Source organism: Peromyscus maniculatus, chromosome 9, assembly GCF_049852395.1.
Source record: "Peromyscus maniculatus bairdii isolate BWxNUB_F1_BW_parent chromosome 9, HU_Pman_BW_mat_3.1, whole genome shotgun sequence".
Classification (NCBI taxonomy): Eukaryota; Metazoa; Chordata; class Mammalia; order Rodentia; family Cricetidae; genus Peromyscus; species Peromyscus maniculatus.
In genome coordinates this window covers 4,596,083-4,608,580 of record NC_134860.1, presented here as the reverse complement: position 1 = coordinate 4,608,580, position 12,498 = coordinate 4,596,083, and positions in this window count along the sequence as shown.

Here is a 12,498-nt window from a genome sequence, read left to right as displayed (position 1 = left end):
TGTCGGAGGGACTGCACACACACCTGCTCCAGAAAGTTCCCTCAAAAGGGAGTCCCAGCGCTAGTGGGACCCCGGAGTGCCAATGAGACCAGACTCTCCAGCCCTAAATGGTCTCAGTCAGGGCTCCTGCCTTTGAGAGAAGGGGAGGCGCCCACACAGACATGCACCCCACACACAATGTCTTGGCATCTTTCTCTGGTTTGGGCAACCGTAGGAAATATCCACATTACGAACTCCAGATGACTTGTTTTGTGTAAGTGTAAGCACCACTGAAAAGACGAGATAACAGGAAAAAGGGATGTAAAAAGAATATCCATTACTACACAATTTGACTTCCCAAACCAAACCTTCTACATAGATACCTAATTTTACATGCTTGCAAACACATTTTCTTTTATTTCTACTTTCACTAACATGTTTTATTTGCATGTTCATTTTTAAGGCGTGCAGTTCCTACTTTCTTTGTATTTTATTTCGCGGCAGTTCTACATGGGGTAAATTTCATGGAGTGGGAAAGTTTGCAGGTGGGAAGCCATGGATGGCCTGTATTGCCCCCACTTGCTCTTCATCAGCAAGGAACAGCATAAGGAGTTCAATGCACGTCTCTAACCACTGGTGACATCTTTTCTCCCCTACATTAATAATCTTGAACTATCAAGACGACCTTATTTGACATTTCTTGGATGACTGAAGACTCAAATTTTCCCCATTTGCTGCCTGTATTTCCCCTTCTGTGAAAGACCTGTTGTTCGAATCCATTGTCTTGAGGAGTTGAATCTCTTCTAACTTTAAACAAGCCCTTTTTTTCCCCTCTGTTAAAGATATTTCACTTTTGTTATTCATGCAAATATTGCTCAGCCTGATGTTCCTTTTCGTTTTAGTTTACAGTTCATTTGTCATTCTAGTCCTCTGGTGTTTTTTTTTTTCCTTTTCTTTTTTCTTTTTCATTGTTTGAATGCTAACAAAGTGAGCATTCTGCTAACTTGTATAATTTCTTTGCATATTTTATTATTTTATAATCCCCTGTCCAATTCTATTTTTGCTGTGATTGGGAGTAAAGTGTGGATTTAGTTCCCCTCCTCTATCACAATGGTTATTGTTTATGCAGTCACCACTTATTAAATAATTCTGACCTTGTTCTTTGCTTAGCAAAACCTACTTTTTTGCTATACTTTTGCTTTCGGCTTGTGTATTTCAGAATCCTCCCTTCCCTCTCATACACCTTGGTTTCAGCAAATACTGTATCGTTATCAATATTGGTTCTTTGAAATAGTTTTCACATCTGACAAGAGTCAGTTCCCACCATGAGACTTTTTTTGACTAGGACTGCCCATACATTTACATGCCCATACACACTGCAGGATAATTATATAAGGAAGGGTTAGGATCATTGGTTTCGAGGGCTGGAGAGATGGCTCGGCAGTTAACAGGCATATTGCCCTTGCAGGAGGCCCAAAGTTCAGTTCCCAGCACCCACAGGGAGTTCACAACTGCCTGTACTTACGCTCCACATGATCCAATGCCTCAGGCACCAGCACTCACATGCTTATGCCCACACAGAGACATATAATTAAAAGTAAATCTAAAAAGAGAAAAGAACAGAACGTGGGCTTTGAGGATACACCAGGTTCAACACTGAGCATCAGCCAGACTGTGGTGGCGCATGCCTTAAATCCCAGCACTCAGGGAGGCAGAGGCAGGCGGATCTCTGAGTTTGAGGCCAGCCTGGTCTACAGAGTGAGATCCAGGACAGGCACCAAAACTACAGAGAAACCCTGTCTAAAAAACAAAAAACAAAAAACTGAGCTGCCCTGTGACCTTGGCAAGCTTCTGTTCCAGGCCTCACAGTTTGTGTCTGTAAGTGGGGATCGGAGTAATACCACTTCGCAAAACCAACGGCTGGCACTCGGTAAATCTTTAATGTTGGCCACTGCTAGTAATCATGTTTCTGTTCCAAAGACGTGTATGTATGGAAAAGCGCCACAAGGAACCCCATTTCTTTGTACACAAGCACTGATGATGATGATGATGATGATGATGATGATGATAGCCAAAAACAGTAGTAGTGAGGTTGGAGCTGGGAGTGGAGGTACAATGGCCTGTAGTCCCAACACTTGGGAGGCCCCAGAAGAGTGGACCAATCGTGGTGGCACAGACCTTTAATCCCAGCACTCAGGAGGCAGAGGCAGGCGGATCCCCAACTACAGAGTGAATACCAGAACATCCAGGGCTACACAGAGAAACCCTGTCTTGAAAAACAAAAAACAACCAAACAAAAGATAAGCAGAGGCTGGCATCCCCCCGAGGAACCTTGACAATCCCCCCACCCTACCCTGCTTAGTCTCCACTCCTCACTGGCTCTGCGAGGTGAGGTCAGAGCAGATCAATGCCATGCCCTCACTGACCAAGGGGTCTAGACCTTTTCCCATATACAAACCTCTCTTCCCAAAGCCAAGCCTACTCACAGGTGTAGACATCAACTCGGGGCTTCGTATCAAGTTAGAATGTGAGGTCTGGGCCCAGGGAACTGAAAAATATCCTCATCCATCAGATTCTTCCCAACACAAGAACTTAAGTTCCTCAAGCCTGCTACGATCTGCTGTCAATAACCAGTGATTCACCACTGCCACTGACCAGTCAACTCCATACAATCACCCCAAGAGAGGAGGTCATATAGTGACTCCTCTTGGCCAGTCATCCAAGTGAGAGGTGACTGCTACCAAAAAATCCCACTTACTGCATGCCATGCTCTGCTGGTGCCCAGATGGCTTGGATGGCCCTGCTGCCCTGGAAGCCACAGGCCATTGCTAAATGACCTCTGACACCTACCCTGCTCCATACCCTTGTCTTGGCACCTGCCAACATACTACCACCCCAACTGCCTGTACACTGTAAATGGAGAAGTAATAGGTTTGGAGGTCGAGAGCGTGGAGTCAAGTTCAGATTTAGTCAGTTTTTCTCAGATCTTCTGTGGAACTCTCTTTGTGGGAGCTCAGTTTCCTCATCTCCATAAACAGGCATGAAACCTCCCACTTTTCCAAGTCCTGAGAATCCACAAATAAAATGTTTATAAACACTCTGCAAACTGTAAGTTACATCAGAATCAAAATAAATAATTGGCTTGAGGGGCTGAGGACATAGGTCCATAGTCGATTTTCCCAGCATGTGCAAAGCTCTGGATTTTAGCTGCACGATGATTGTGTCACAGCTCTAAAGGGAAAGGTATCCTGGCTGTGGGGAGCCAGGCCATACCTACAGCTCTCTTCCAGTTGGGAATGCTTTCGCTGCAGGAATGTAGCAGTTCTGCTCCTATTCCCATGAAAACTTACTTCTCTGCGCCATTCCCCTCTGGTGAAAGAAGGTCACCACCCAAACCTCATTCAAGAAATTCACTGGGAGCCTGGCGGTGGCGCACGCCTTTAATCTCAGCAGTCATGAGGCAGAGGCAGGCGGATCTTTGTGAGTTTGAGGCCAGCCTGGGCTAGAGTGAGTTCCAGGAAAGGTGCAAAGCTACATAAGAGAAACCCTGTCTTTAAAAAGAAAAAAGAAAGAGAGAGAGAGAGGGAAGGAAGGGAGGGAGCGAGGAAGAAAGAGAAAGAAAGAAAGAAAGAAAGAAAGAAAGAAAGAAGGAAGGAAGGAAGGAAGGAAGGAAGGAAGGAAGGAAGGAAGGAAGGAAGGAAGAAAGAAAGAAAGAAAGAAAGAAAGAAAGAAAGAAAGAAAGAAAGAAAGAAAGAAAGAAAGAAAGAAATTCATTGGGAGGGAGGAATCGAGGAGAGTGGCTGCCTCTGTCAGGTTGGAAAAATGCAGCCCCAAACTGAGCAAGGCTTATATAGGGTTTTTTTTTTTTTCTCTTTTTCTTGTTTTTGGTTTTTGGTTTTTCGAGACATGGTCTCTGTGTGTATTCCTGTCCTGGAACTCACTTTGTAGACCAGGTTGGCCTCGAACTCACGGAAATCTACCTGTTTCTGCCTCACGAGTGCTGGGATCAAAGGCGTGCGCCAGCACCACTAGTTCCAAATCTCCTTTCTATCCGTGAGCACCACAAGCCCACTGAGGCCCCACTTTATACCACAGCCCTCGCTTTGTATTTGAGGAGGGAGAGAAAATTCCTAACCACAATTTTCCCATGAATTTCTCATGAATATTTTTTACTCTCTCTTTTTTAAAACAGGATATCACTGTAGCCCACACTGGCCTCAACTTCTATGTAAAGCAAATTAAATGAGGGAGCTGGGCTCTGGGAAATAGCTCAGTCAGTAAACTCCTAAGTCCCTGAGTTTCGAACCCAGAACCCATATAAAAAGCCAAGGGCAATGGCACGTCCTTGTAATCGCGGTGCTGGAGATAGGGAGACAGAGATCACTGGGCCTAGACTATGTGCTGAGTTCTAGGCTGGCGAGAGAATGTCTTTTTTAAAAGGCCAGTGAGAGGGCTCAGAGGTAAAGGGGCCAAACCATCCAAGCCTGGAAACGTGAGCTCAAGCTCCAGAACACATAAAGGTGGAAAGAGAAAACCCCACAAAATTGTCCTCTGATCACCACACAGACACTGTGGCATGTGCATCCCTCATGTGCCATGTCCACACAGTCATAAAGAAATACATTTATCAGTTCATTAAATAAAACACAAAACCAGGAGGGTGGCATCTGGGGAAACACCACCAGATGTTGTCCTCTGGCCTCCATATATATATATGTGCTTGTGCTTACATGGGCATGTGCACACATGTGCACCCTCATCGCACGCACGCACACACGCATGCATGCGAGCGTTTATTGTTTGTGAATATTATCTGGATTAAAGAACTTGAGAAGCATGATTAGCCGGGCAGTGGTGGCACACGCCTTTAGTCCCAGCACTCGGGAGGCAGAGGCATGAGGATCTCTGTGAGTTCGAGGCCAGCCTGGGCTACCAAGTGAGTTCCAGGAAAAGGCGCAAAGCTACACAGAGAGACCCTGTCTCAAAAAACCAAAAAAAAAAAAAAAAAAAAAAAAAAAAAAGAGAGAAGCATGATGACGACTGGCACAGAAGGCATGGACTGGCAGCCGGACTGGCAGACCTTATGCCAAATGCGGCCCCTATGGTGCTTTGCTCAGCCAGCACCGTCACCACACACTCTCTTTTGTTTTTTGGACAATAATTTATAAGCAACAAAACACATACATTTCATGCACACACAGCTTTCTTGAGTGCTGGCAGAGGCACAGCCCCTGTAAAAATCACGGCCACCACCAACGTACAGGACTCGACCAAGGTGTAGCAGCATGTGCCTATAACCTTAGCTACTCGGGAGGCATGGCCGGAAGGATGGCTGTGTCCCAGGCCAACCTGAGCAACGTAGCAAAACCCTCCTTCAAACTTTCCTTTCCTAATTTAAAAGGATGGGAGATATGGTTCGATGTTGGGGTGCTGGCCTAGCATAGATAAGGCCCTGGGTGTCAGCCCCCCTGCCACCCAAGACTCAGAGACCATCATAGAAAAGATGAGTGAGGGTTGCTGCTTTGTGTTCCTGCCGTGACCATTTCACTCAGGAACTCACACTAGCTGTGGGTATCTGCTTAAGATCTACACAGGATCAAACCAGTCAAAATTCCAGCATGGCTGGGGGAAGGGTTCACGAAGCCCCACCCCCACCTTAGGAGCTATGGGGGTCATGACGGCTTGGGGACGGTTCTTTTTCTTTAGGGTTGTGACGACTGGTAAGTTGTCCGTGCTCCAGTGGATGGTCTGACACCCTCATGCGTATGGGCAGCACTAGCTGGATTCAGTGGGTTATTAACACAATAAGAGGACATGAGGCTGAGGAGGACCTCAGGATAACGGTCCTGGAGGAGTTAGACGGGGGGAGCACGTGGATGTGACCAAAATGCATTGTACATGGCTGGGCATGGCAGGGCAGGCCGGGCATGGCAGGGCAGGCCTTTAACCCCAGCACTCAGGAGGCAGAGGCAGCTGCATCTCTGTGAGTCAGAGGCCAGCATACATAGTCTACATAGAAAATTCTAGGACTAAAAAGAGAGATCTCATCTCAAAACAACAGCAAAATATTTGTACATCTATTAAATTCTCAAAGAATCAATGAAAATAGTGTTGTTTTAAAGGGGCCACTGAGATGGGTCACTGAGATGGGTCAGTGGGGCCACACAAGCATGCAGGCCAGAGCACAGACCCCCAGCACCCAAACTATGTCAGCCCAGTGCTTGGGAGGCAGGGATGAGATTGCAGAGCAAGGTAACTGGCTAGACCAGTTGGATCAGCAAGCTCTGACTCAAAAGATAGGGTAGGGAATAGACAAGGAAGACTCGGATGTCAACCTCTGTTCTGCACATACAGACATACACTCATCTACATGCACATACATGTAAGCACACATTTATACATGCACACACACACACATATATGTAGATGTATACAAAAACAATTGTACATCCAGACTTGTACAGGAATATTCATAATATTTTTGTTCATAAAAATCCAACATAGGCAACAGGAGACTAGACCAAGTGTGGGTCACCTACTCTGACAGCTATGACTGTCAAAGACGATAAGGATGAAGACCTGTCTCACAGGGCAAATAATAATAATAATGAATAATGCCATGTTGCTCAAAGAAGCCAAATACTGAAGAGCTGACTACCCTCAGATGAAATCTTAGGAGGACAAAACTGGCCTTTGGGGGTAGAGACCACATGGTGTGTACTTCTGGGGCCAAGGACATGGGCAGCGAAAAGGCACAAAGGAGTTTCCCAGAGTGGCAGACCCTGCTAGGGTCAATAGTTACATGACATGGGTCTACTCAGTCACCCGGTCGTCTACTGATGGTTTCATGCATTTTAGCAGGTGTAAGTTATTCCTCGGTAAAACTAAAAAGGAAGGAAGGAAGGGAGGGAGGGAGGGAGGGAGGGAGGGAGGGAGGGAGGGAGGGAGGGAGGAAGGAAGGAAGGAAGGAAGGAAAGCCTCCAGGGCATGTTCCCAGCCAAGCCTCTCAGACCCCACAGTGGTGCTCTGGGCCTGTTCACTCCACCCTTCAGAACTCCGGATGGGAGCCATAGGACAGGTGTAGTGTTGGTCACTAGAATGTGTAAGCCACTGGCTAGTGAATGAGGTCATAAACATACAAAGAGCAGGTTTATAGCAATTGAGAGGCTTTTATCACCAGTGTGCCGGTGCCTTTTATGGCAACTCGTAAATACACCTCCTATTAGAGTTATAGCAGGCCCCAGCCAGAGGGGCCCACTGACCTGCTGGCTAAGGTAAAGGCTGAGAAGAGACACCACATGCAAGGCACTAGGACTTCCTTTTCCTCTTTTCTTTTTGGGCCATGTATCGCAGGCTGGCTTCAGACTCTCTATGTAGCTAAGAATGACTTCGAACTCTGATCCTCCTGCCTTTATCCACTAAGTGCTGAGATTATAGGTGGGCATTACCATGACCAGTCTTCTGTGGTGCCGGGGAGCTACACTAACACTACCAACTAACTGAATTGGTTTTTCAAGACAGGGTTTCTCTGTGTAGCTTGCGCCTTTCCTGGAACTCACTTGGTAGCCCAGGCTGGCCTCGAACTCACAGAGATCCACCTGGCTCTGCCTCCCAAGTGCTGGGATTAAAGGCATGTGCCACCACTGCCCGGCCTGTTTTTTTGTTGTTGTTGTTGTTTTTTTTTTAAGATTTATTTATTTATTTATTATGTACAGTGTTTTGCCTGCATGTATACCTGCAGGCCAGAAGAGGGCACCAGATTTCATTATAGATGGGTGTAAGCCACCATGTGGTTGCTGGGAATTGAACTCAGGACCTCTGGAAGAGCAGCCAGTACTCTTAACCTCTGAGCCATCTCTCCAGACCCTGAGTTTTATACCCAGTTCCGAGCCTGGGCTTTTCTGAGGTCTGAGGACTCCACATCTGGGGTGGGGCATGACTTCCAGCTGGAGCCAACCTTGCTCAGGACACTTAGCTCAATACTTTCTTGTATGGCACATGAGTGACAGGACAGGGATCTTAGCAGACCATAACAACAACGCCCCATTTAGACTAAGCTAGCCCATTTTCCCCACTGTGTCCTCTCTGTTCACTTTTTCCTTCTTCCAAGCACCGGCAAACTTCAGACTCTACATACCTGCTACTTTCTGAGTACTGGCTCTGCAGGAGAAATTTCCTAAGGGCACACACACACCTGTGCTGTCATGGTGCTCCTCGTGTGAAAACGTCACACACAGAGCAAGGTGCATGAACAAACAGATGCACACAAGCACCCACAGACATGGGCACACATGTGAACAGGCGCTAGAACAACAGTCTCCCTTCTTTGGGCTCCTGAAAACACTCGGGTTTTCCGATTAGACTTAATGAGCTGAGCACAGTGGCGCACACGTTTAATGCCAGCACCCGGGGAGCTGAGGCTGGCGGATCTCTGTGAGTTCGAGGCCAGTCTGGTCTACATAGTGAGTTCCAGGGCAGTCAGGACTATACAGTGAGACCCTGTCTCAAAAACAAATGAACAGGGGCTGGAGAGATGGCTCAACAGTTAAGAGCACTGGCTGTTCTTCCAGGGGACCTGGGCTCAATTCCCAGCACCCACATGGCAGCTCACAACTGTCAGTAGCTCCATTTCCAGGGGATCTGACACCTTCACACACACATACATGCAGGTGAAACACCAATGCACATAAAATAAAAATATTAATAAATAAATAAATAACAAATGAACAGCTAGGCAGTGGTGGCGCACACCTTTAATCCCAGCACTCGGGAGGCAGAGGCAGGCGGATCTCTGAGTTCGAGGCCAGCCTGGGCTACCAAGTGAGTTCCAGGAAAAGGCGCAAAGCTACACAGAGAAACCCTGTCTCGAAAAAACCAAAAAAACAAAAAAACAAATGAACAACAAGTTGCTTGTGTATCCTATGCTGTATTAGATGTTATATCCTCCAATGGACTTTTGTTTGTTTGTCTGTTTGTTTGTTTGTTTGTTTGGAGACAGGGCTTCTCTGTGTAGCCCTGGCTGGCTGTCCTGGAACTCACTTTGTAGACCAGGCTTGACCTCACGGAGATCCACCTGCCTCTGCCTCCTGAATGATGGGATTAAAGGCCTGCACCACGACGGTTCAGCTCTCTAATGGACTCTTAATCCTTACCATCGATCTGATTGGTAGGCAGTATCTTGCCCATTTTACAGACGACAGAACAGACTCAAACGCCACCTGCCTAGGATCCATCTACCCACTGAGCCCTGGACGTTCTCCATTGCAGCTCTCCGGGGTTACAGCAAACAGAAAGCCTGGCCCCCTCCCCTCCCTCTGCATGCCCCTCTGGTCACAAGGAAGGGGGCTCAAGACCTCCCAAGAGACCATCCCCATCTTCAGCTGTTAGTCCTCCATTTCCCTGGAGGCCTTCCTTGGTGGCTATTAGCCAGGAAGTCGCAGATACCCTGTGAGAGGACAGGAAATGGGGCGGTGAGGTTACGAGTGCTAGGAGAAATGTCTGAGACAACACTAAAGGCCCTGAAGCCTCTCCTAGAACCTGGCCACCCTGCGCTCTGAGGACCAGGCTTGGCTTGCCAGCAGCTGCACATCACCTCTCTACTTTGGCCCCCAAGGTCCTTTGTGCCCAGTTTCTGAAGAGAAGAAATGTGATTATCTCACAAAGAGCCAGAGGTCAGGAAAAGCCATGTTTTTCAAGTGGGTCACTTCAGGACAGTAACCCCTAATTTGGTTTAGCCCATGCAAAGGCCATGCCTGCTACAACTTCAGCCAAACAGATAATCGTTGTTAGGCAGGTACCTGGGGCTGCGTAGAGGCAGGCCCAGTCTCAAGGAGGGAATTAGACAGATAGCTGACTTAAATCTGGACTCCTGGTAAGGACAGGAGTCTTGGAGCAAGTGATCTCTGTTTCAGGAGAGGCTGCCCAGATAGCTCCAGCATTAACAGCCTGCAGACACGTAGGCTGGTGCAGGAGCTGGCACCTGGGTACTGCCTATCCCTCTGTGTGGCCTAATGGGAGAGCAGATGTGGGCCTCTGGCCCAGTGAGATTCTAGGGCTGGGCTGGTGAGGTGGGCTCATGGAGAACAGTAGTAGTAGTAGTAGGTTTTGGAAGAAGAACAGACCCAGATTCCAGGAGAGCTGACAAGAAAGCCAGCCAGGCCCCCCAGAAGACAGCAGATTGAGGGCGGAGAGATGAACCTCAGCGAGGTGGGCAGGAGCGGGATGGGAGTGGGGTTCTCAGCCAATAGGCTGCGGGGACACTAAAGACTTCTGAAAGGCTTAGGAAAAGGAGGGGACTGGAGAGGAGGGAAGGGACTTTCAGGAGAAAGCTGAATGTACAGAGGACTGACTACACATGGGAACGCTTCGCAGTTTAGGGATGGAGGAGCAGACCCTGCAGGCTAGAGTGGGAGACATCCTAAGGGCCCAGCCTGCTGATAGATACTGTCATCAGCTCACTACTGCCAGGAGCACCTCTGATCTCCATGGCAATTCGTTAGGTAGGAACTATCCCACCCCAAAGTTCCCTTAACAGCCACCAAAACTGAGGCCCAGACAGGGTTGTGCTGTGAGGTTTTGGCATCCCATGCCTTTAGCCCCTGTCCTGACTCCACCACAGGCTGCAAGCCTGGAGTTGGTCTGTTAGATACAGCAAGGAACTTCAGCAAGGCCATCACAAGACAGAAAGAAAGTACAAGTCTGTGTGACAGGTAACAAACATAAAGTCACAGTACAAGCAAAGGATGGGTGGAAATTGCAACGCTTATAACAAAGGAGTGATATCCAGGATATATAAAGGTCCAAAAAGCAATAGGAAAAACATTAAATATAGTAAAAACAAGGGCAAAGGTCACAACAGACTCTTTATAGAAAAGGAAATAAAGAGGTTGACGATATGGCTCGGTAGCTAAGAGTACTTACTGCTGTTTCAGAGGACCTGGGTTTGGTGCCCAGCACCCACACTGGGTGGCTCATAACTCCAGTTCCAAGAGTCTGATGATCCTTTCTGACCTCCAAGGGTGGCAGGCACACACATATATACTTGCAGGTGGACACTCATACACATAAGATAAAAATAAATAAATTTTAAAAATTAGTTTAATAAAGAAAAAAGAAAATGAAATAAAAATAATCATAAAGGCCAGAGGCAAGCTGGCTCAGCAGGAAGAAGTGTCCGCCACTAAGGTTGATGACCTAAGTTCTGTCCCCAGGACCTGCACGGTAGGAGGAGAGAAACAATTTCTTCAAGTTGTTCTCTGACCTCCACATGTACGCTGTGGCACACATACACACATCAAATAAATAAATGTAATTACAATTTTCAAATGATCACTAAGTAATTTTATTGTTTGAGAATTTTTTTTTTTGAGACAGGGTTTTTCTGTGTAGTTCTGGCGCCTGTCTTGAATCTCGCTCTGTAGACAAGGCTGGCCTCGAACTCACAGAAATCCTGGCTCTGCTTCCTGAGTGCTGGATTTAAAGGCGTGTGCCACCACCGCCCGGCACACTCAAGACTCTTATTCTCTGCATGCTGACTAGTTGTGACTCTAAATGAATAAATACATACTGTAAAAAGACTGAGAGATGTGCTACTATGTTCTGTCAGAAGCATATTTTATATTTTATGCGTTTGTTTATTTGTTTGTTTGTTTGTTTGTTTTGAGGCGGGGTCTCATTATGTCCCTCTGGCTAGCCTGACAGTTTCTGTGTAAACCAAAGTGACCTCAAACTCACATAGAGATCCACCTGGCTCTGCCTCCCAAGTGCAGGATTAAAGGCGTGCGCCACTACACCCAGAGAGAAGAATATTTCTTAAAACATCTAAGTGATGGTGTATGCCTTTAATACTTACATTGGGGAGGCAGAGGCAAAACTATCTATGAGTTCCAGGCCAGCCAAGGTTGCAGAGTGACAGCCTGTCTCAAAATACCAAAACCCAAACTATACCAAACCAACCACACAACAACAAAAACCTGTAACAGAGAAACTCACAGTAAAAGGCAATATTTTGAGAAAACGTCACATCACCATAAGAAGGCACAGGAAGTTCCTTTGCCTGGAGGTGGACACAGGTTCTTTAGCGCATGATGGGGTAACTGCCACCGAGCTCAGCAATTCTACATCCCAGTACCTCGGGACAGCCTTAGGGAGGGGCCTGCACCGTGAGGGCCAGGCTATAACGGCACGCCATTGCAAACAGCCTGGGTGTCCAGGGACAGGGATTGGACGAACCTCACCTGCTGTGTCACGCAGAAGTGATGTGTCAGTTACAAGGATGGAAGAAGAAGGCAGAGCAAATGGCTGGTTTGGGGAGGCCGTGTCTATGGAGAAAAAGCATATAGCCCATGTCCCCGCAGGAAGGGTGGACTCCTCTGGAAACACCCTGGATCTGAAGGGTGAGACACGGGGTTGGGAACCAGTTCCCCTCATCTCCCTCATCCCCCACAACTGAAGTCTAACCATGGTCAGTGAGAAGAAAGGAGGAAAAGGCTCTGAAAATTAAGTTTACGGGGTCTTTTC